The sequence below is a fragment of the Microcaecilia unicolor genome, chromosome 2 (assembly GCF_901765095.1).
Source record: "Microcaecilia unicolor chromosome 2, aMicUni1.1, whole genome shotgun sequence".
NCBI lineage: Eukaryota > Metazoa > Chordata > Amphibia > Gymnophiona > Siphonopidae > Microcaecilia > Microcaecilia unicolor.
In genome coordinates, this window is record NC_044032.1 from 460,640,803 (window position 1) to 460,663,588 (window position 22,786).

A 22,786-nucleotide genomic window follows, 5' to 3' on the forward strand; every position below is an offset into this window, starting at 1 on the left:
CAAGGCCATGTCTCCTTAAGGACACTCCCTCACAGAATCAGAACCACCTTAAAACTCATAGTCCCACCCACAGGGTATGTGACAAGGGAGGGGTGGAGCCAGGAGGACATGGCGCAGGAAGTATACAAGCTCAGGACACAGCTAGGTCAAGTGTGCCCAGAGGGAAGCAGTGAAGGCCCACTGTGTATACTTCCATCCTGTGCCTGTGAACAGCAACCACAACAGTCAGAAAGGCCCAGTTTTCCTTGAGACCCTGAAGAACTGTATTCTTGACCCAGTCGGAGGCAGGCTGGTGAATATTATTGACAAGAGACTGTAGTGCATGCTGTGGTCTGCAGGAGAAGGACAAAGGGAAGAGTTACCTCCATAAGGCTAGTTTATGTTATTTTCTCCCTTGCCTGTGATACTAACAGGACCCTTCATACTTGGCACTTTTAATAAAGTACTGTTTTCTGTTCCCCCAAACCCACTGTGAGGCCTAACTCTGTGTGGGCTGTGGACTGCCCCCCCCCCCCCCCCCCCCCCCCCGCTCACATTACCAAAGTCCCAAAGTAACAGTCTAGGCTATAAAGCCCCTGCACATTTTCTTTTAGTCAAGCTTCAGTCCAATGATCACAGGATAAATGCTAAGAAGCAACAAAACCAATACACACCCACATACACACACAAGGGATTACCTAGTCTGCACCACCCACATGATGTCCCTTCAAAACTGGTATGGAGTCATCCTCAACCGCTTTGCAGATTATCTTCAGAATCTGATTTATAGTCCAGTGTATTCATTCTATCTGCCTCAGCAGAACAGTCTCCCTATAATTTGAAAAAAAAAAAGTTAACTCTTCTATCTTTGATCTCTTGAGGGCGCCTAACCACTTTCTTTCCTTCCTCTCATACCCTCTCTTTTGCCCTCACCTCCCTGGGTTACCCTGGGAACCAGGCCCTCCCTCTGATCTAGATTCAGAGGAATGGTTCTTTGTTTCCTGCCTTCTCCCTTGCTTTTCACAGGGGGAAGAAATATTCTGTGATTCTCTGATATTTAGGTGTGACAGGACATATATTCCCTCACAGAAGGTCAAACATCTACACAAGTATTCCTTACTTCAAAGAGGAAATGCAGTTTTATGATCTATTTCAATATTGAGATTTATAGTAGCATCTTGGCATTTTTTTGAAAAGTGCTCCTTTCAGTCAGCCCTATCTGGGTGTGAGTAGGGGAGGTATTCTCCTTAATCCCCCATTATTTCCCCTCTAAATTAAAACTATGAGGCATAGTTACTAGCATTTACTACTTTAACCTATGATTATGCAATAAGACCTGATTACTATTAACTAGAGTTAACAGTAAAATAATACATTCTAACAGTAGCCCACATTCGTAACTATATCCCTTAATAAAGATGGCAAATTTTGTACTTAATTAGCAGCATGTACATTTGCAAAATGGTTCACATACATGTGTAAGTTGCCAAATATCATGTTTAAGTGTGGGCACTTGTATAAGTTGCCATTTTTCTGTTGATTTTGCATATATGTAGATTTATAAATTGGCTGCTCCTATTGCACATGCTATTATAAAAGCTAAAAAAAAGCCCCAAAACTGGCATATAACATAGTAAATGACGGCTGATAAAAACCTGTACGGTCCATCCAGTCTGCTCAACAAGATAAACTCATTTACACTGTATATAATACTTTATATGTATACCCAAGTTTGATTTGTCCTTGCCTTTCTCAGGGCACAGACCAAAGAAGTCTACCCAGCACTGTTCTTGTACTAAATTCTGGAGCTGATAATGGGTGATTTCAACTATCTCAGTATTGACTATCACATCAGGAAATGCAATGGAGGTAAATTTCCTAGATGAAAAAAAAAATGACTGCTTTATGGACAAGGTGGGTTCAGGAAATGACAAGAGGAGAGTTATTTTTGACTTAGTCTTTAGTAGAACACAGGATTTTGTGTGAGAGGTAATGGTGTTGGAGCCATATGGCAACAGGGATTATAACACAATAAAATTTGAGTTCATAACTAGAGCAGGAGTTCCCAAATCTGGTCCTGGAGGAACTCTAGGTGGTCAGTTTTTCAGAATATCCACAATGAATATTTATGAGATAGATTTGCATGCAGTGGAGGCAGTGCATGCAAATCTCTGTCATGAATATTAATCATGAGTATCCTGAAAATCTGACTGGCTGGGGTGCATCCGGGGCCAAGTTTGGGAACCTCTGAACTAGAGTGAAGACACTATGGTGCTGATTTTAAAAGAAGATGGATGTCTTAAAATGCCTTTAAAAGGTCCATCTGCTAAAAACTTCCAAATCTTGATTTTGGAAAGTCAGAATTTGGATGTTTCACACTGCAGTTCATCCAAATTACAAGGAGACATGTTGTGGGAGTATTTTGGGTGGGACTAGGGAGGAAGAACGGTCCATGTCTGAAAAGAAGAATGCAAGGTTGCTCTGTTTGAGCAGCTGACCGCTGGAGGGATTAAGGCATGACCCCTCCTTAACCCCCCCCCCCCAGTGGTTGCTGTCCCCCTCCCTCTCCCCAAAAGCTAAACAAAATGAAAACCAGGCTTTATGTCAGCAGCAGGTATTATGACCATTCTGAACAAAACAGAAAGCAGGCCAGAGGAGTAACCTAGTGGTTAGTAAAAGGGACTAAACTGAGAGACCCAGGTTCAAGTTTCACTTCAACTTTTTTTTTAAAAATAAATCTGAGCCTTCCAGACGTAGTGTACATTCAGGCATGGTAAAGGTTTTTTTTTTAGGTCCTGGAGGGATCACATTTACAAAAACAAACACCCCCCCCCCCCCCCAAAAAAAAAAAAAAACTTAAAAAAAAAAGGTTTCAGTGGGGTTTGAACCTTTTGGTTTACAGTCCACTGCACTAACCACTAGGCCATTCTGCAGAGATACCTGTGTGGCCATATTTTTAAAAATGATGCCAGACAGACATTCATGTCCCTGGATTTGTGTCATTCAAAAGTTGGACTTTCACTTTCGAAAATGGCAATTTATTTTGGACGTTTTCAGTACAAAAACATCCATTTCAAAGCTACAATCAAAGAAGAAATCTAGACGTTTTTCCTGTTTGATTATGGCTGGGAGATGGCCGGGTTTTTTGTGTGTGTGGGTGGGGGGGACTGAAGTAATGAGCAGGCCTTATTTTTTTAACTTAGTTTTTTGAAAATGCCCCTCTAAGGAAATTGACTGCATTGGCATTTAACTTTCAAAAGCCTAACTATGATAAAACCTAACTATGATAAAATAATGAAATAGTGTTTAAAAAAAAAAAAAGGTAAAAGGTGTCTCTGCAAAAATTATGGCTCCGATGCTTAAAAGTAAATGCAGGCTCTAGAGGCCATTAGCACCATATTAGCACCCGTATTTACCTGCATAAAATGTTCTGAGGCCCGAAATACGGGAACAAACAAGTGAGCAAACAACGCAAGTAGCATGCTAATGTAGTCAAGCCCATGCTAATGAGGTCATTATGTATTCCTCCCCAATACTCAGAAAACAGCGCCCAAAACAAAACAGTCTTACTGCTGCAAAAAATAACACCAGGTCTGAGCAGGGCGTTATGGCGATGGAAGAGAGGCTTTCTTGCAAAATTTGCCAGTTTTGATTACCTTTGGAAGCAGAAGGAAGCCTGTGCAAGCACTTAAGCACTAGTCATGGGAAACAGCAGACACAAGTGAAAGCACTCTGCATCTGTTTACTGCATCTAAATTTAAAGCATCCATGTGAAAAAATGTAAAATGCCCACAGTGAAAACATACATTGGAGTCCGTTTTCTGCATCTACATATTAGCATCCAAGCTATAAAATAAAATAAAAATGCTTATATTTAGGCCACAGAAAACAAACATCAATGTATGCTTCATGTTCGTGTTCTACTAGGCGCATGCACACAGGAACTGACCTTACTGTGGAACTCTTTTGTGCTTGTGCCCAGTGGCGTTCCTAGGGGCGCTGACACCCGGGGCGGATCGCCGATGCGCCCCGCCCCCTGGGTGCAACGCCCCCTCCGGAACAGCGCGACCCCCCCGGCGAAAGAACCCCCCCCCCGGGTGCACGCTGCTGGGGGGGTGCCGCGCACCTGTCGGCTCTTCGTTTCTATGCTCCCTCTGCCCCGGAACAGGAAGTAACCTGTTCCGGGGCAGAGGGAGCATGAAAACGAAGAGCCGACAGGCGCGTGGCACCCCCCCAGCGGCGTGCACCCAGGGCGAACCGCCCTCACCGCCCCCCCTTGGTACGCCACTGCTTGTGCCAAACTCAATCCTCTCACCAAACTTCCTAATGCTCAACGCTATGAGCATGTCTATATTTGCATCTCATTAGCATTGAGCATTAAGGTGTGGTTCTTCTGTTGTTCCAGCAGTACTTTTACGGTGCTATTCGGAACAGCGCTGGAGTTTTTGAGCATCAGGGACTATGGGTTTAAATCAGGCGTGGTCAGTGTTTAAAAATATAAATTTGGAAACACAGACCAAGATGCATTTCACACCAAAAAAGGTGAGGTGAGAGATTATTATAGCCACAAGAATATCTTTCAAAAAATGTAAAAGAGGTCTGAATGAAGAAAACAGAAAGGAGTATAAGCACTGTCAAATTAGATGCATGACTTTCTTTTTGAAATTCCTTAGACAATACCAAATTCCAAAGGAAGGAATATATTTTCATGGAACCTTCACAAATTGATAAGTTTTTGCAGGCTCAGGAAGCTAAGAAGATTGTAACAACTCTGTAGAACTGAAAAAGACAATTAGTAGTGCTGGGTAGTAGAACTGGCTGACGTTTGCTATAATAGGTTTTGTTTTTTGACAGGATGATTTTAATCTGTCTTTTTTTTTCTTTTTGGATTTGTTCTGGTTATATTACTAACTTAACAAGTCCCTCCACTCATTTTTCTTTTTCATTTTATAAGGTCAGGAAGGTTTTCTCTTCTTTCGATATATTTCTTTGATTACCTTTCCTTTTCATCCAAATACTAATGGTTGTATTATTGCATTTGATAATTACTTTAAAAATATCTACCAGCTGAGCATCAGCTTTAGCCAAGGAAGTTGTCATACTCATAGACTTCCATATTATAATCTTACAAGCAAAAGATTTCTGGAAATTCAAAATTTGAGAAACATTTTTCCCATATACTAGACCAAAAAAAGATGAAACCATGGGCAATAGTATATGATATGGGACCGTGTGCCAATCTCAGACCTACACATCCAACATTTATTGCCAGAGTCTTTCCATATTTTAGCTTTGCTATGCAGAGTCCAATGAGTCATATGTAAGAGAAAGTATAGACTTTGCATGACCACTGCTGAATGAGTGGTATGCCACATCCTATGCAACAACTTCTGTCAGCTAATACCCTCCAAAGCTAATATTCCAGTGTTTTTTTCCAGACCCTTACAACTTGCCAGGATCTTTGTGCAAAAATGTTTGTAGAAATCAGTGGCGTAGCCAGACAGTCAATTTTGGGTGGGCCTGAACTCAAAGTGGGCGGGCACAAAATTTTCTCTCTAACCCCCTCCCCCAGCATTTCCCAACTCAAAAGATAAATACTTTAGCTGATGAAGATCCCCAAGCTCTGTCACCTGAAAACTTCCACCAAAGATGGCCAGAATTTACTTTTACCAAGCTTGGTTGGAAGCAACAACTCCTTGAGCCACCGATAGCGGCACCCCATGAATGCTTAGTTGTCAGTGGCTCAAGGATGCTGCCCCCATCTGCCAAGCTCAGCAGAAGGGATTTCTGGCCACCTTCAGTGGAGGTTCTCAGCTAGCAGAGCTTGGAGATCCCTACCAGCTACAGCAAGGGTCAGGGCTGCTGTTAGCCATGCTGGGGCCCAGGGCAGAAAATAAAGAAGCCCTCTCCTCTTTAATCTCCCCATCTGCCATTACAGTCTCACACTGACAGACCATCACCAAATACAGAACAAGGGATTACAAATTAGAAATAAAAATATGTAGACAAAAATTGAACTGAGAACCTCAACATTTAGTGCAACACTGGAGAAATAAAAACAAAAATGCATTTCCTTTTCTACTGAACACAATAAAACTGAACGTATTCCATTTAAAACATTCAAACTAAAAATTTTTTTCTACCTTTTGTTGTCTGGACATTTTATTTTCCTATCATGTTGGTTTCAGTTTCCCTTCCCACTTTCCCGTCGTCTTCTGCTAATTCTTCAAGCAACTATTGTCCATTTGTCTTTTCTCTCCTCTCGTTCCATTTCCTCACTACAACTGCTTCTGAAATACTGATCTTTCCATTTTAGCTCTTTCCTTTCTGTTTTTTGTTTTTTTCTGCCTCTCTCCACTCAAATTTAACCCTCTTTCTAAACTTTTTCCTCCTTTTTACTTTTCAGATATCTATCAAATTTTCATCTCCTTTCACCCACTTGCTCACCCATATCCAAACTCATTCCTTCCCAGCCTTCCATTCCCTTCCATCTTCAATCTACGCACCATTACCATATTTCTACCACCTGTAATCACTATCCTCTCATTCATTTCATTACCATCTCCCCTCTCTCTTTATCCTCTCTTCACTCTCATAGCCTGACATCTCCCTTTTACCCCCTCCCCCTCCCTCCATTGTCCTGCATTTCTCGCTCTTACCCATTGTCCAGCATATCTCCCTTCTGCCCCTGGATCCAATATCTCCCTCTTCCCCCTCTCTTGTGCAGCATCTCTCCTTCCCTTTGCTCCACCTATATGTCCAACATCTCTCCCATATTGTCCACTATCTCTTTCTCTCTCTCTCTCTCTCTCTCCCTGCCTTGAGCCCCTGGTCTAACATCTTTTTCTCTCCCCTCCAGCCATGTTCAATATTTCCCTCTCTCATCTCTCACTCCCTTCCCTCCACTGTCATGCCCAACACTTTTTTCCTCTATCGTCCTTTGCCACTCCTCTGCAGCCTTTCCCTTCCTCTCCCCACCATAGCCATATCAAACAATTCTCCCTCTCTTTTCCTCCTGCATCTCTCCCTCCCCCATGTCAAACAATTATTTCTCCACCCCACCGTCTCACTCACTCACTCTCTCCACCCCACCTCCTCTCACGGGGCAGGCCCAGGGCAAGGACACTGATGCCCAACCACTAGTTTCTCCTCCTGGCCACTGCTGTAGTGTGGCGGCCTTGAGGAATTGCTGTAAGGCAGCTTTCATGCCCTTCCCTGCCTCTCTCTCCACCCCTGCGTCCCACCACGCCTGCAACGAAAATGCTTGTCCTCCCCGCCGGCGCTGCTTCGGCCCCTGCATGCTACCCTGCCTCTGTCCCTGCCTGCATTCTTTTCTTCGATCGTCGCGTAGCCGGCAGCGCTGCCATTCACTCAGGCAGCTCCGCTCCCCTCTGCTGCGTCCATCCGGCTCTTTCTGATGCACTTCCTGTTTACGTAGGGCCAGATGGATGCGGCAGAGGGGAGCGGAGCTGCCTGAGTGAATGGCAGCGCTGCCGGCGATGCGACGATCGAAAAAAAGAATGCAGGCAGGGACAGAGGCAGGGTAGCGTGCAGGGGCCGAGGCAGTGCCGACAAGGAGGACAAGCATTTTCGTTGCAGCGCGCGACATGCGAGGGATGTTGGGTGGGCCTAGAGGGAAAGTGGGTGGGCCTGGGCCCGTCCAGGCCCACCTGTGGCTACGCCCCTGGTCTAACACTGAAGTCTCCACCCATCAAGAAAGGCTAGACACTGAAAGTAAACCGGATAATCTACAGTAGAGGCATAAATATTTAACAATTGAAGAAGAGTCTCAAAAGCCACCAGCTACTCAGTCCATCTTGTAATCCTCAAGTATCATCTGTTTCTAAAAACAAAAACAACCTAAAATGTGTCAATAGCCTTAATTCCTGTAGCAGCAAGTTCCATAGCAACAGAACCATTTCCCAGAAAGTTGGTCTGCAATTGAGCTGTATATTTACTTCTTTCACACGTGGAACACTCAGAATCACTAGTCTCACATCTAATAAAGAGCAGAGGGCATATGTACTTGAAAAGTAAAGGAGGCCTTCCACAACAGCTAGAGCTAAAAGAAAATCCTTCAGAAAATGGAAGAAGGAACCGACTGAAAATAATAAGAAACGGTATAAGGAATGTCAAGTCAAATGCAAAGCGCTGATAAGGAAAGCTAAGAGGGACTTAAAAAAAAAAGATTGCGTTGGAGGCAAAAACACATAGTAAAAAATTTTTTTTAGGTATTTTAAAAGCAGAAAGCCGGCAAAAGAATCAGTTGGACCACTAGATGACCAAGGAGTAAAAGGGGCGATCAGGGAAGACAAAGCTGTAGCGGAGAGATTAAATGAATTCTTTGCTTCGGTCTTCACCGAGGAAGATTTGGGTGGGATACCGGTGCTGGAAATGGTATTCGAAGCTGACGAGTCGGAGAAACTTAATAAATTCTCTGTAAACCTGGAGGATGTAATGGGGCAGTTCTACAAACTGAAGAGTAGCAAATCTCCTGGACCGGATGGTATTCATCCCAGAGTACTGATAGAACTGAAAAATGAGCTTGTGGATCTATTGTTAGAAATATGTAATTTATCCTTAAAATCGAGTGTAGTACCGGAAGATTGGAGGGTGGCCAATGTAACGCCGATTTTTTAAAAAGGTTCCAGAGGAGATCCGGGAAATTATAGACCGGTGAGTCTGACGTCGGTGCCGGGCAAAATGGTAGAGACTATTATTAAGAACAAAATTACAGGGCATATTCAAAAGCATGGATTAATGAGACAAAGTAAACATGGATTTAGTGAAGGGAAATCTTGCCTCACCAATCTACTACATTTCTTTGAAGTGGTGAACAAACATATGGATAAAGGGGAGCCGGTTGATATTGTGTATCTGGATTTTCAGAAGGCGTTTGACAAAGTACCTCATGAAAGACTCCAGAGGAAATTGGAGAGTCATGGGATAGGAGGTAGTGTTCTATTGTCAATTAAAAACTGGTTAAAAGATAGAAAACAGAGAGTAGGGTTAAATGGTCAGTATTCTCAATGGAGAAGGGTAGTTAGTGGGGTTCCCCAGGGCTCTGTGCTGGGACCGCTGCTTTTTAACATATTTATAAATGACCTAGAGATGGGAGTAACTAGTGAGGTAATTAAATTTGCTGATGACACAAAGTTATTCAAAGTCGTTAATTCGCGGGAGGATTGTGAAAAATTACAAGAGGACCTTACAAGACTGGGAGACTGGGCATCTAAATGGCAGATGATGTTTAATGTGAGCAAGTGCAAAGTGATGCATGTGGGAAAGAGGAACCCGAATTATAGCTACGTCATGCAAGGTTCCATGTTAGGAGTCACGGACCAAGAAAGGGATCTAGGTGTCATCGTTGATGATACATTGAAACCTTCTGCTCAGTGTGCTGCTGCGGCTAAGAAAGCCAATAGAATGTTAGGTATTATTAGGAAAGGAATGGAAAACAAAAATGAGGATGTTATAATGCCTTTGTATCGCTCCATGGTGCGACCGCACCTCGAATATTGTGTTCAATTCTGGTCACCGCATCTCAAAAAAGATATAGTGGAATTAGAAAAGGTGCAGAGAAGGGCGATGAAAATGATAAAGGGGATGGGATGACTTCCCTATGAGGAAAGGCTAAAAGCGGGTATGGCTCTTCAGCTTGGAGAAAAGGCGACTGAGGGGATATATGATAGAGGTCTATAAAATAATGAGTGGAGTTGAACGGGTAGATGTGAAGCATCTGTTCAACCTTTCTAAAAATACTAGGACTAGGGGGCATGCGATAAAGCTACAATGTAGTGAATTTAAAGCGAATCGGAGAAAATGTTTCTTCACTCAACGTGTAATTGAACTCTGGAATTCGTTGCCAGAGAATGTGGTAAAGGCGGTTAGCTTAGCGGAGTTTAAAAAAGGTTTGGACAGCTTCCTAAAGGAAAAGTCCATAGACCGTTATTAAATGGACTTGGGGAAAATCCACTATTTCTGGGATAAGCAGTATAAAATGTTTTGTACATTTTTGGGATCTTGCCACGTATTTGTGACCTGGATTGGCCACTGTTGGAAACAGGATGCTGGGCTCGATAGACCTTTGGTCTTTCCCAGTATGGCAATACTTATGTACTTATGTACAACAGCACTTTAAAAGCTTCAAAACACCTCTTTAAACTGACATCTGGCTTGAACAGGAGCATAGGGGTGAGATGATATCAAGCATGTAGCCCACTACCAATTAAGCAGCCAAGTTTTGGACCAACTGCAGTCTCTGTATTTCCTACAGACACTATTGCATTATTCCAGCTTGGCATCTATCAAAGCTTGCACAACTGAATGGAAGAATTTTGTGGAAAGAGGTGCAAGTAATAGATAGACACTACACATGATCCTAAAAGAAGATTACACCACTTTAGACACCTGCTTTGAAAAAGTTAAGTCTGTATCTAAACAGATCCCTAATCTTCTCAGTACTCAGCTGAAAGGTAGGATTTCCCCTCCATGGGAAACCTGAACTGATGGATGTAACTCTCAGGTTATTAGTGTGGATTTTGCAAGTGCTACAATATCAGCAAGAACATCTGACAGACTCTTGATAGTTTACCAATGTAGGTTTCTCTCCAATTGAGAGTGGGGTGTTCCCACTGGCTCTACCCCCTTATAGTGACATCGTCTGTAGCACCAGGATCACATCAACTAACCGACGCTGGAGGATATATGTGCCGAGTCCATCTCACAGTTGAAGTACATTCCTTCATGTGGATTTCATATATTTGTGTACAATAGTTGGTATTATTGTAAGAATGGGTTTAGTATACCAGTTATAATAGGCATAGGGTGATATATAAGTCTGTCGCCTTCTTATGTCATGCCTCTCCTTGTTGCCGGACATATGCTCCATGTTGTTCATAGGATTCTTTTCAAGATTAACATCCTTGCCCATCAGATTCAGTCTTCTGGCTTGTCATCTTTCTTAGCCAGTCTCCTGACTCCCTATGTTTCTCTGTGATCCCTTTGGGCAGCTGGCCAGAGCCTTCTTGTGATTCCCTCTATTCGCCAGATCCTTTAGGATGTCTTTAGAAGTTCTTGATTCAGTGTCATTTTTTCTAGATTGTGGAAAGTACTTCCCCAATATCTGCACCTTGAGAAGTCCTTTGCTAACAAAGTCCTAGTTGAAGGCTTACTATTTTTCTTTGGCTTTTTGCCAAACAGCTGCTTGACCTTGCTATTTCCTCTCCCTGGGACTTTGTTCTCTGGTAATTGTACGAGACAGCTTCAAAATCCCTATTGTTCTTTCCTTTTTCATTACTTTTTTCTTCCCACTGTCCTTTTGTGTTTTGTGTCATTCTTTGTTTCAGTGTGTTGCCCCTTTCTTCTTCTCCTATACTCTGCATTGTAAACCACTTAAGATTTCTCTTTTGAAAATTTGTAGTATATCAGATAAATTGAACTTGAACTTATGTTAGAACGCATTAGTAAATCATAGTTACTACAGATTAATGTGTCTCCCACTGTGTTGAAGAATATTTTGTCTATAGTATTACTTAATGCTTGGTTAGGAAGAAGGGGGAGTTAAAGTTCTTGTTAGTGATAGGAATCTGGACATTTTGTGTGTCACTGAATCATGGATTACTTTTTCTAATACTGTTGTGCGTACTCAATTGTGCCCTCCTCGTTACAAAACTATCTCAAAGCCTTGTCCAGAATGTTCATTGGAGAGGGGGGATGGGGAGAGATTAAGTGGAGGAGTGGCCTAGTGGTTAGAGTGGTGGACTTTGGTCCTGGGGAACTGGGTTCAATTCCCACTGCAGACACAGGCAGCTCCTTGTGACTCTGGGCAAGTCACTTAACCCTCCATTGCCCCAGGTACAAATAAGTACCTGTATATAATATGTAAGCCGCATTGAGCCTACTATGAGTGGGAAAGTGCTATGAGTGGGAAAGCATGGGGTACAAATGTAAGAAAAAATAAATAATTATATATAAACTTTCAAGTTTGGGAGTTTGATATACCCCCTTACAGGCAAACTATCAAGACAGTTTACAATATAAGTAGATAGAAAGAAAAGCAAAGATCAAGGACAGTGTAACAGAACCAAAAGGTCAAAGTCTTTGATTAAAGGAGTTAAGGATTGAGATCTTGCTTGAATATGATTTTTTTTTGTCATAGTAGGAGGTGACTGGGATTTGGTGATAGTGTGTTGTGCACCTGGTCTATTACATAAGGGATTATTCTCTTTTGATCAAATATCTTTTTTTATTTAAACATAGATCTTGGGGAAATGATTCTGTTAGGAAACTTTACCTTTGGTTGACAAAATAGATAATAGTGTTGATGCTGTGCTTTTATAGATATTATCTTTATGTTTACATCAGATAGTTTCGGATGCTACACTTATTCATGTATTGAAAAAAATCAATCTCAAAAATATTTTTACTAGAGAAAGAGCAGACAAAATTTGTAAGTGAAGGGATTTTCAGTAAATCAAGTCACTTCCAAAGACTTAAAAGCCTGATTTATGAACAGAGCGTTAACTACAGCTCTTCATATCCGCTCTTATCCATCATATATCCTCTCATTATAATACCGAATATTAAGTAAATACTATCAGCGGCATAATCGAAAGAGAAGGACGCCCATCTTCTGAAAAAAATCGGGAGATGGGCGTCCTTCTCTCAGGGTCGCCCAAATTGGCATAATCGAAAGCCAATTTTGGGCACCCTCAACTGCTTTCCATCGCGGGGATGACCAAAGTTCACGGGGGCGTGTCGGTAGTGTACCGAAGTCGGGACAGGGGCATGGTTAAGAGATGGGCGTCCTCGACCGATAATGAAAAAAAGAATGGCGTCCCTGACGAGCATTTGGCCAACTTTACTTGGTCCAATTTTTTTCATGACCAAGCCTCAAAAAGGTGCCCTGACCAGATGACCACCAGAATCGGGGGATGACCTCCCCTTACTCCCCCAGTGGTCACCAACCCCCTCCCACCCTAAAAAAAAATTTAAAAACATTTTTTTCCAGCCTCAAATGTCATACCCAGCTCCATCACAGCAGTATGCAGGTCCCTGGAGCAGTTTTTAGTGGGTGCAGTGCACTTCAGGCAGGCGGATCCAGGCCCATCCCCCTCTACCTGTTACACTTGTGGTGGTAAATGTGAGCCCTCCAAAACCCACTGCACCCACATGTAGGTGACCCCCTTCACTCCTTAGGGCTATGGTAGTGGTGTACAGTTGTGGGGAGTGGGTGTTGGGGGGCTCAGCACCAAAAGGTAAGGGAGCTATGCACCTGGGAGCAATTTTTGAAGACCACTGCAGTGCCCCCTAGGGTGCCCAGTTGGTGTCCTGGCATGTGAAGGGGACCAGTGTACTACGAATGCTGGCTCCTCCCATGACCAAAGGGCTTGGATTTGGTCGTTTTTGAGATGGGCATCTTCGGTTTCCATTATCGGCGAAAACAGGTCATCCATCTCTAAGGTTGACCATCTGTTAGGTTGACCTAAATGTTGAGATTTGGGGGTGCCCGACCGTATTATCGAAATGAAAGATGGACGCACCTCTTGTTTCGATAATACGGGATGGCCCGCCCCTTCGCGGGGACGTCCTCAGAGATGGGCATCCCTGTTCGAAAATGCCCCTCCATGTGATTCATACAATTGCTCATCTTAAAAGTGAGTCTCTCCTGCTAATTAATCACTTAAATAATAGATCCAGACTGCTGGCCCACTGCGGGAGCCGGTGGTAGTGCCACCCCCACCACGCACCATTTCTGTCACAACAGAATTTTTTTTTGTGCTGGGGCTTACTTGGTGGTAATTGAGCAGCACTGTGAGGTCACCACCAGGTTAGTAGTGTAGGAGCTCTTACCGTCTCTTAAATAGGTGGTGGTAAGGCTCCCCTTGTCAATGGCTGTGCATCAAATGTGCACTTACAGCACAGCCATTTCACTTTTTTTGTCTTTTACCTGAGGCAGTAAAAGGAGCTTTGGCATGTGGTAAATCCATGCATTGACACTACCACAGGGCCCCTTTTACAGCAGCTCTGTAAAACAGGCCCTAAAACCTCACAGGCCCAAGAAATGTGCCATATGCTGAGTCCCAGTGGGGTCAAGTGACCTCAGGCTATTTCTGTGCTTACTTGTATTAACTGAATCGAAAGAATGTTGAATTATGCACTCTTATTTATTAAAAACTTTGAAATACTTAATTTTTAAAAATAAAAATTTATTACTGTAAAACTGTAAATATGTCCACTACGTTTTACATTGGAACTGGATGCTGAAGGCCGGCAAAGACAGAGGAGGGGGAGGGGGGAGGGAAAAAGGAGGGACAGAGAGGGAGCAGAGAGAGTAGAGGGAGGCAGGCAAGGAAAGAAAGGGGAGGGGGCAAAGGAAAAGGGGAGGAGAAAAGGGGAGGAGTGAGAAGTAGGAAGGAAACGAGGGAGTCATTTCGAATTAGGAGGCAGGAGAAGAGCAACGTTGGCCCACCCGCTGGCAAGGCACAGATTGTCGCGAGGTGTTAAGCTACAATGGTTACGCACAGACAGCAATGGGTACACAGCAGCTTCACAGCTAGCAGTTACAAGCGTTGGGGTAACTGCTGCTGCAGAATGAGTTGTTTGAAAGTTACAAAGTTGATAAATGTTGGGCTTGCAGATTAGCAGCCTTATAATAAGGACGCAACATGGGCACTGCTTGTCTCCTGGCTTCGATGGCTGGGAGGCCCAGAGCGTCGCCTTGTGAAATGTGGTGGGTGCCTCCTTCAACGGGAGGCACCAAGTGACATCGGGAGCTCCAGGGGCTTGGGACGGCACATCCTGGGGCTCAGAAGACGCAACTACGTGTAAGAGCTGTGTACCCGGGTAAAAATTGTGCGTAATCTTTATTTGAAGATGTAATGTATTGCATTTAAGTTGTAATGTTTTGATGTTCCTGGCTGCAGCCAAAATAAATCTAAATCGAACAAAGATACGGCTTACGGTATGATATTGAGTGAGATGTGGGATGGAATGTCTGAGTGAGTGCCGAATGCCCAAGTTGTGCTTCCTTGACTGATTGCCTCTGCAACCACCACTGGTATAGGGACTTCTGGCACTATGGTCATAAGAACATAAGCATTACCAGATTGGGACAGACTGAAGATCCATCAAGCCTTGTATCCTGTTTTCAACAATGACCACAACAGGTTACAAGTACATAAGTACATAAGTACATAAGTAGTGCCATACTGGGAAAGACCAAAGGTCCATCTAGCCCAGCATCCTGTCACCGACAGTGGCCAATCCAGGTCAAGGGCACCTGGCACGCTCCCCAAACGTAAAAACATTCCAGACAAGTTGTACCTAAAAATGAGGAATTTTTCCAGTCCATTTAATAGCGGTCTATGGACTTGTCCTTTAGGAATCTATCTAACCCCTTTTTAAACTCCGTCAAGCTAACCGCCCGTACCACGTTCTCCGGCAATGAATTCCAGAGTCTAATTACACGTTGGGTGAAGAAAAATTTTCTCCGATTCGTTTTAAATTTACCACACTGTAGCTTCAACTCATGCCCTCTAGTCCTAGTATTTTTGGATAGCGTGAACAGTCGCTTCACATCCACCCGATCCATTCCACTCATTATTTTATACACTTCTATCATATCTCCCCTCAGCCGTCTCTTCTCCAAGCTGAAAAGCCCTAGCCTTCTCAGCCTCTCTTCATAGGAAAGTCGTCCCATCCCCACTATCATTTTCGTCGCCCTTCGCTGTACCTTTTCCAATTCTACTATATCTTTTTTGAGATACGGAGACCAGTACTGAACACAATACTCCAGGTGCGGTCGCACCATGGAGCGATACAACGGCATTATAACATCCGCACACCTGGACTCCATACCCTTCTTAATAACACCCAACATTCTATTCGCTTTCCTAGCCGCAGCAGCACACTGAGCAGAAGGTTTCAGCGTATCATCGACGACGACACCCAGATCCCTTTCTTGATCCGTAACTCCTAACGCGGAACCTTGCAAGACGTAGCTATAATTCGGGTTCCTCTTACCCACATGCATCACTTTGCACTTGTCAACATTGAACTTCATCTGCCACTTGCACGCCCATTCTCCCAGTCTCGCAAGGTCCTCCTGTAATCGTTCACATTCCTCCTGCGACTTGACGACCCTGAATAATTTTGTGTCATCGGCGAATTTAATTACCTCACTAGTTATTCCCATCTCTAGGTCATTTATAAATACATTAAAAAGCAACGGACCCAGCACAGACCCCTGCGGGACCCCACTAACTACCCTCCTCCACTGAGAATACTGGCCACGCAATCCTACTCTCTGCTTCCTATCTTTCAACCAGTTCTTAATCCATAATAATACCCTACCTCCGATTCCATGACTCTGCAATTTCTTCAGGAGTCTTTCATGCGGCACTTTGTCAAACGCCTTCTGAAAATCCAGATATACAATATCAACCGGCTCCCCATTGTCCACATGTTTGCTTACCCCCTCAAAAAATGCATTAGATTGGTGAGGCAAGACTTCCCTTCACTAAATCCGTGCTGACTTTGTCTCATCAGTCCATGTTTTTGTATATGCTCTGCAATTTTATTCTTAATAATAGCCTCCACCATCTTGCCCGGCACCGACGTCAGACTCACCGGTCTATAATTTCCCGGATCTCCTCTGGAACCCTTCTTAAAAATCGGAGTAACATTGGCTACCCTCCAGTCTTCCGGTATTACACTCGATTTTAGGGACAGATTGCATATTTCTAACAGTAGCTCCGCAAGTTCATTTTTTAGTTCTATTAATACTCTGGGATGAATACCATCAGGTCCCGGTGATTTACTACTCTTCAGCTTGCTGAACTGACCCATTACATCCTCCAAGGTTACAGAGAATTTGTTTAGTTTCTCCGATTCCCCCGCTTCAAATATTCTTTCCGGCACCGGTGTCCCCCCCAAATCCTCCTCGGTGAAGACCGAAGCAAAGAATTCGTTTAATTTCTCCGCTACGGCTTTGTCCTCCTTGATCGCCCCTTTAACACCATTTTCGTCCAGCGGCCCAACCGACTCTTTGGCCGGTTTCCTGCTTTTAATGTATCTAAAAAAGTTTTTACTATGTATTTTTGACAAGATCCCCAAACAGTACATTTTATGCTGCTTATCGGATTTTCCCCAAGTCCATCTTAATAATGGCTTATGGACTTTTCTTTTAGGAAGATATCCAAACCATTTTTAAACCCCGCTAAGCTAATTGCTTTTACCACATTCTCTAGCAAAGAATTCCATAGTATAATTACACATTGAGTAAAGAAATATTTTGTCCAATTTGTTTTATATTTACTACTTTTGTAGCTTCATTGCGTGCCCCTTAGTCCTTGTATTTTTGGAAAGAGTAAACATGCGATTCATTCGTGACCGTTCCCGCTCAGTTGAATGACAAGCAAAAATGATCAAACGCAACTCCAAAGGGGAGGAGGGAGGGTAGGTGAGAACAATCAGCCTGCTGTCCTCGGAGAACACCTGCTACAGGTATGTATCATTCACTTTCTCTGAGGACAAGCAGGCTGCTTGTTCTCACGACTGGGGTATCCCTAGCTCTCAGGCTCTCTCAAAACAAGAACCCAGGTCAATTGAACCTCGCAACGGTGAGGGTATAACAGAAATTGACCTACGAACAGAAGTGGATACACCGCTGGAACTCACTGACTCCAGTGGGTTTGAACGGTAAAATCGAATGGGGTCATTTTTTCTAGTTTGGGAGGCTAGGACACTTTAACAAAAGAGATCAGGGGTTCTGTTTGGATGTTGTAACAGACTGTCTACAAGCTGATTGGTCAGGTTGAATCCTGGCGTCTGACGCAACTCAGTATTTAAATCAGAGGGGCCATTTTTTCTTTGCTGGCCTGTTGAAGCTGAGTATTCTCTAAGCTAAGGTCTTTGAAAAATTCTTATGATGAGACTAGTGCTATACTATTTAGTTCATTGTTTTCAATATTATTTTTTCTTTACAGATTGACGCAGACCATTTGACCCTGAGGCAGGTGACGAAACGCTGGCCACCGTTGGTCATGGTCGTATTCAGCGTCTTGAGAGTTTAGATGGAATGAAAGCTAAGTAATTTGTATATTTAAACTTTTAAGTAAAGAAAAAGTAAGCAATAAGAGAGAAAATTTATTTGCAGGGGTGTTTGCCAATGATGAAGCAGCCCAGCCCCTGTGAGCTTTTGAGTTATTTAGCCGGGGGCTTCTTGAGGCATCACCTCTTCACTCTATAAATCTAATGTATGGTCAGATTAAATGCCAGTTGAGTCTTTATCTATCTCCTCCATTATTGTACATGGTTGTTCAGACAGAAGTATTAGGAGGAGATTGCCTTCATAATTTGCTTTAATCGTAACTATATACTGCACAATAATAACTACATATGAACACATAAGAGGACCTATCCAAACATGGATGAAAACAAAGTCATGTTCCTACACAGGTCCTCTGATTTTAGTTCCTGAACTTATTGACGTGGTTATTGTATTACTGTATCCAATCCAGTTAGAACTTTGGGAATAATGTTGGATCCTGATCATCTATTATAGATATCCTATATTTAAGACAGTTTTCTTCAAGCTTTAATTGATACACCAACTGAAATTTTCTATCAGCTTTGAAAGTCTATGTTTGGTGATGTCTCATTTTGATTTTTGTAGCAGACCATTGCACTTGGTCTACCAAAAACAACTTTATGTCCACTTCATATCACTCAAAATGCTACAGAAAGAGATTTATTAGGGAAGAATCATTTAGAATCAGTGACCCCATTGTTGTACTCTTTGCATTGGTTTTCTGTATTAAATTTAAAATCTTGTTACTAGTGAACAAAGCTCTTAGGGCCTTTTTTTTTACAAAGCTATGCTACTGATTCCTGGTGCAGCAAGAGAGCAAGCCCATTCAATTCCTATGGGCTTCCTCTCATTTGCCGTGCAGGAATCACTAGCGCAGCTTTGTAAAAGAAGGCCTTAATGATGAGGTCACTGAAGTTGTGCCACATTATTAAGAATGCATAGCCAAACTACAGCCCTTAAATCTGCAAATCATTGTCTTTTAGATGTAAATCTCCAGCATGCACATTTACACATAACTTGGGAGCAGAGTTTTTTTGGTTGTAGCTTCAAATATTATGGAATGCATCACCAATGATCCTAAATTTTTAAAAACATTTATCAGAGTTTAGAAAGCATCTCAAAACACACTTATTTCAGCTTGTTCATGCAGATTCCATAAAATGGTGTAATGGTGTATTAATTAGTAGATAAATAACATAACTCTAATTACTTCAGTACTTTTTTTTTTTTATTTATTCTTATATCCTATATTGTCCAAGAAGCAAATTTTTCAGTTCAATGTGGCTTACAATAAAACCGTGAATACAACAGTAAACATATATTGAAATTAGATTTCTACATTCATGATTACACAGAGAAATATTTGTTAAACAGATAAGCTTTTAAAGCTTTTCAGAATTGAAGATAGGAGCTTATGCTTCTGATTTCTTTTGGAATGAGAATCCACCATTTGAATCCTAGATAACCAAATCCAGCTGCATAAACAGTTTTGTATGTTACATCTACCTAGTTGTAAAAATGTAATAGCAAATATTTTCTTGATGTTGGATTTGCATTTCTAGCAGACAGGATAATTAGGCTTGTCATATAGTCTGGTGCCATACCAAATTTTGAATATTAATGTGCATGTTTTAAACATAATTTGACTTCTGATTGGAAGCCAATGTAATGCAGTAAGTAAAGGAGTAGCCTTATTAAATTTTGGTACCCCATAAATTAATTGTGCTGTTGCATGTTGTGCTGTCTGAATCAACTTAAGTATAGATCATTTGCTTCCTACATATATTGCATTACAATAGTCCAATTGTGCAAGTGTCATTGTTTGAACTAGTAATCTGAATGAGTTCTTGTTAAAGTATGTTCTCTTTTTATTCTCCACATTGTCTTGAACATTTTAGCAATTACTGCATGAGCTTGGTCTTCGAAGGAAAGATGTCAGTCAAAAACAACTCCTTGAATTTTTAATTTTCTATCTATAGGATAGACAGTTCGGTCAATTGTGAAATTGGGGTAAGAGATGATTGAGTGTGAGCTTGATAGTACCAGGAATTTAGCTTTTTTTTTTTTCTCTATTTGAGTTTGAAGGTCACTGTCTACTGTTCCATAGATCTAGACCTATCATAATGTGTTTGATATCTCTGAAATGTCATTAATAAAAGGGACATATACGGTAATTGTCATTTGCGTAGATGAAAGGGTTACAGACCATATTATTTAATCTTTCCTAATGGTGCTACTATGACATTGAACAATATTGGGGAGATAGGGAATCCCTGTGGCACTCCACTCTCTGAAATCCAAAGAGTTGAGATAGCATCATTCATTTTTACCTGGTAAGATCTATTTTTTAACAATCCTTCAAACCATTTGTATACCTCCCCATAAATTTCCATATTATCCAGTAGTCTTAGTAATATTGTATGATCCACCATATCAAAAGTACTGGATGTCAGATTGCAATAACAGAATCTTCTGTCCTTTGCTGATTATGTTCCTATATATTGTTGTCAGTGTTAACACAGTTTCAGTTCTATATAGTGGTCTAAATCTAGATTGTGATTTGTGTAAAATAGAATTGTTTTGCCACCAATCCCTACATTGTTTTTGTTCATAGTGGAGCTGAAGCAACCCATCTATAAATTTGTAACCTCGTTTCTTTTTGCCATAGGATCAGGGCCGTGCCAACACGGTAAGCGGGGTAAACACGGCAGGGGGGGGCGCCATCCTCTGGGGGGGCGCCGCCGCACCATGCTTACTTCACCCTCCCACTCCCATTGCCCAACTGCCCGCCCTCTTCTCATAAGTACATAAGTAGTGCCATACTGGGAAAGACCAAAGGTCCATCTAGCCCAGCATCCTGTCACCGACAGTGGCCAATCCAGGTCAAGGGCACCTGGCACGCTCCCCAAACGTAAAAACATTCCAGACAAGTTATACCTAAAAATGCGGAATTTTTCCAAGTCCATTTAATAGCGGTCTATGGACTTGTCCTTTAGGAATCTATCTAACCCCTTTTTAAACTCCGTCAAGCTAACCGCCCGTACCACGTTCTCCGGCAACGAATTCCAGAGTCTAATTACACGTTGGGTGAAGAAAAATTTTCTCCGATTCGTTTTAAATTTACCACACTGTAGCTTCAACTCATGCCCTCTAGTCCTAGTATTTTTGGATAGCGTGAACAGTCGCTTCACATCCACCCGATCCATTCCACTCATTATTTTATACACTTCTATCATATCTCCCCTCAGCCGTCTCTTCTCCAAGCTGAAAAGCCCTAGCCTTCTCAGCCTCTCTTCATAGGAAAGTCGTCCCATCCCCACTATCATTTTCGTCGCCCTTCGCTGTACCTTTTCCAATTCTACTATATCTTTTTTGAGATACGGAGACCAGTACTGAACACAATACTCCAGGTGCGGTCGCACCATGGAGCGATACAACGACATTATAACATCCGCACACCTGGACTCCATACCCTTCCTAATAACACCCAACATTCTATTCGCTTTCCTAGCCGCAGCAGCACACTGAGCAGAAGGTTTCAGCGTATCATCGACGACGACACCCAGATCCCTTTCTTGATCCGTAACTCCTAACGCGGAACCTTGCAAGACGTAGCTATAATTCATGTTCCTCTTACCCACATGCATCACTTTGCACTTGTCAACATTGAACTTCATCTGCCACTTGCACGCCCATTCTCCCAGTCTCGCAAGGTCCTCCTGTAATCGTTCACATTCCTCCTGCGACTTGACGACCCTGAATAATTTTGTGTCATCGGCGAATTTAATTACCTCACTAGTTATTCCCATCTCTAGGTCATTTATAAATACATTAAAAAGCAACGGACCCAGCACAGACCCCTGCGGGACCCCACTAACTACCCTCCTCCACTGAGAATACTGGCCACGCAATCCTACTCTCTGCTTCCTATCTTTCAACCAGTTCTTAATCCATAATAATACCCTACCTCCGATTCCATGACTCTGCAATTTCTTCAGGAGTCTTTCGTGCGGCACTTTGTCAAACGCCTTCTGAAAATCCAGATATACAATATCAACCGGCTCCCCATTGTCCACATGTTTGCTTACCCCCTCAAAAAAATGCATTAGATTGGTGAGGCAAGACTTCCCTTCACTAAATCCGTGCTGACTTTGTCTCATCAGTCCATGTTTTTGTATATGCTCTGCAATTTTATTCTTAATAATAGCCTCCACCATCTTGCCCGGCACCGACGTCAGACTCACCGGTCTATAATTTCCCAGATCTCCTCTGGAACCCTTCTTAAAAATCGGAGTAACATTGGCTACCCTCCAGTCTTCCGGTACTACACTCGATTTTAGGGACAGATTGCATATTTCTAACAGTAGCTCCGCAAGTTCATTTTTTAGTTCTATTAATACTCTGGGATGAATACCATCAGGTCCCGGTGATTTACTACTCTTCAGCTTGCTGAACTGACCCATTATATCCTCCAAGGTTACAGAGAATTTGTTTAGTTTCTCCGACTCCCCCGCTTCAAATATTCTTTCCGGCACCGGTGTCCCCCCCAAATCCTCCTCGGTGAAGACCGAAGCAAAGAATTCATTTAATTTCTCCGCTACGGCTTTGTCCTCCTTGATCGCCCCTTTAACACCATTTTCGTCCAGCGGCCCAACCGACTCTTTGGCCGGTTTCCTGCTTTTAATGTATCTAAAAAAATTTTTACTATGTATT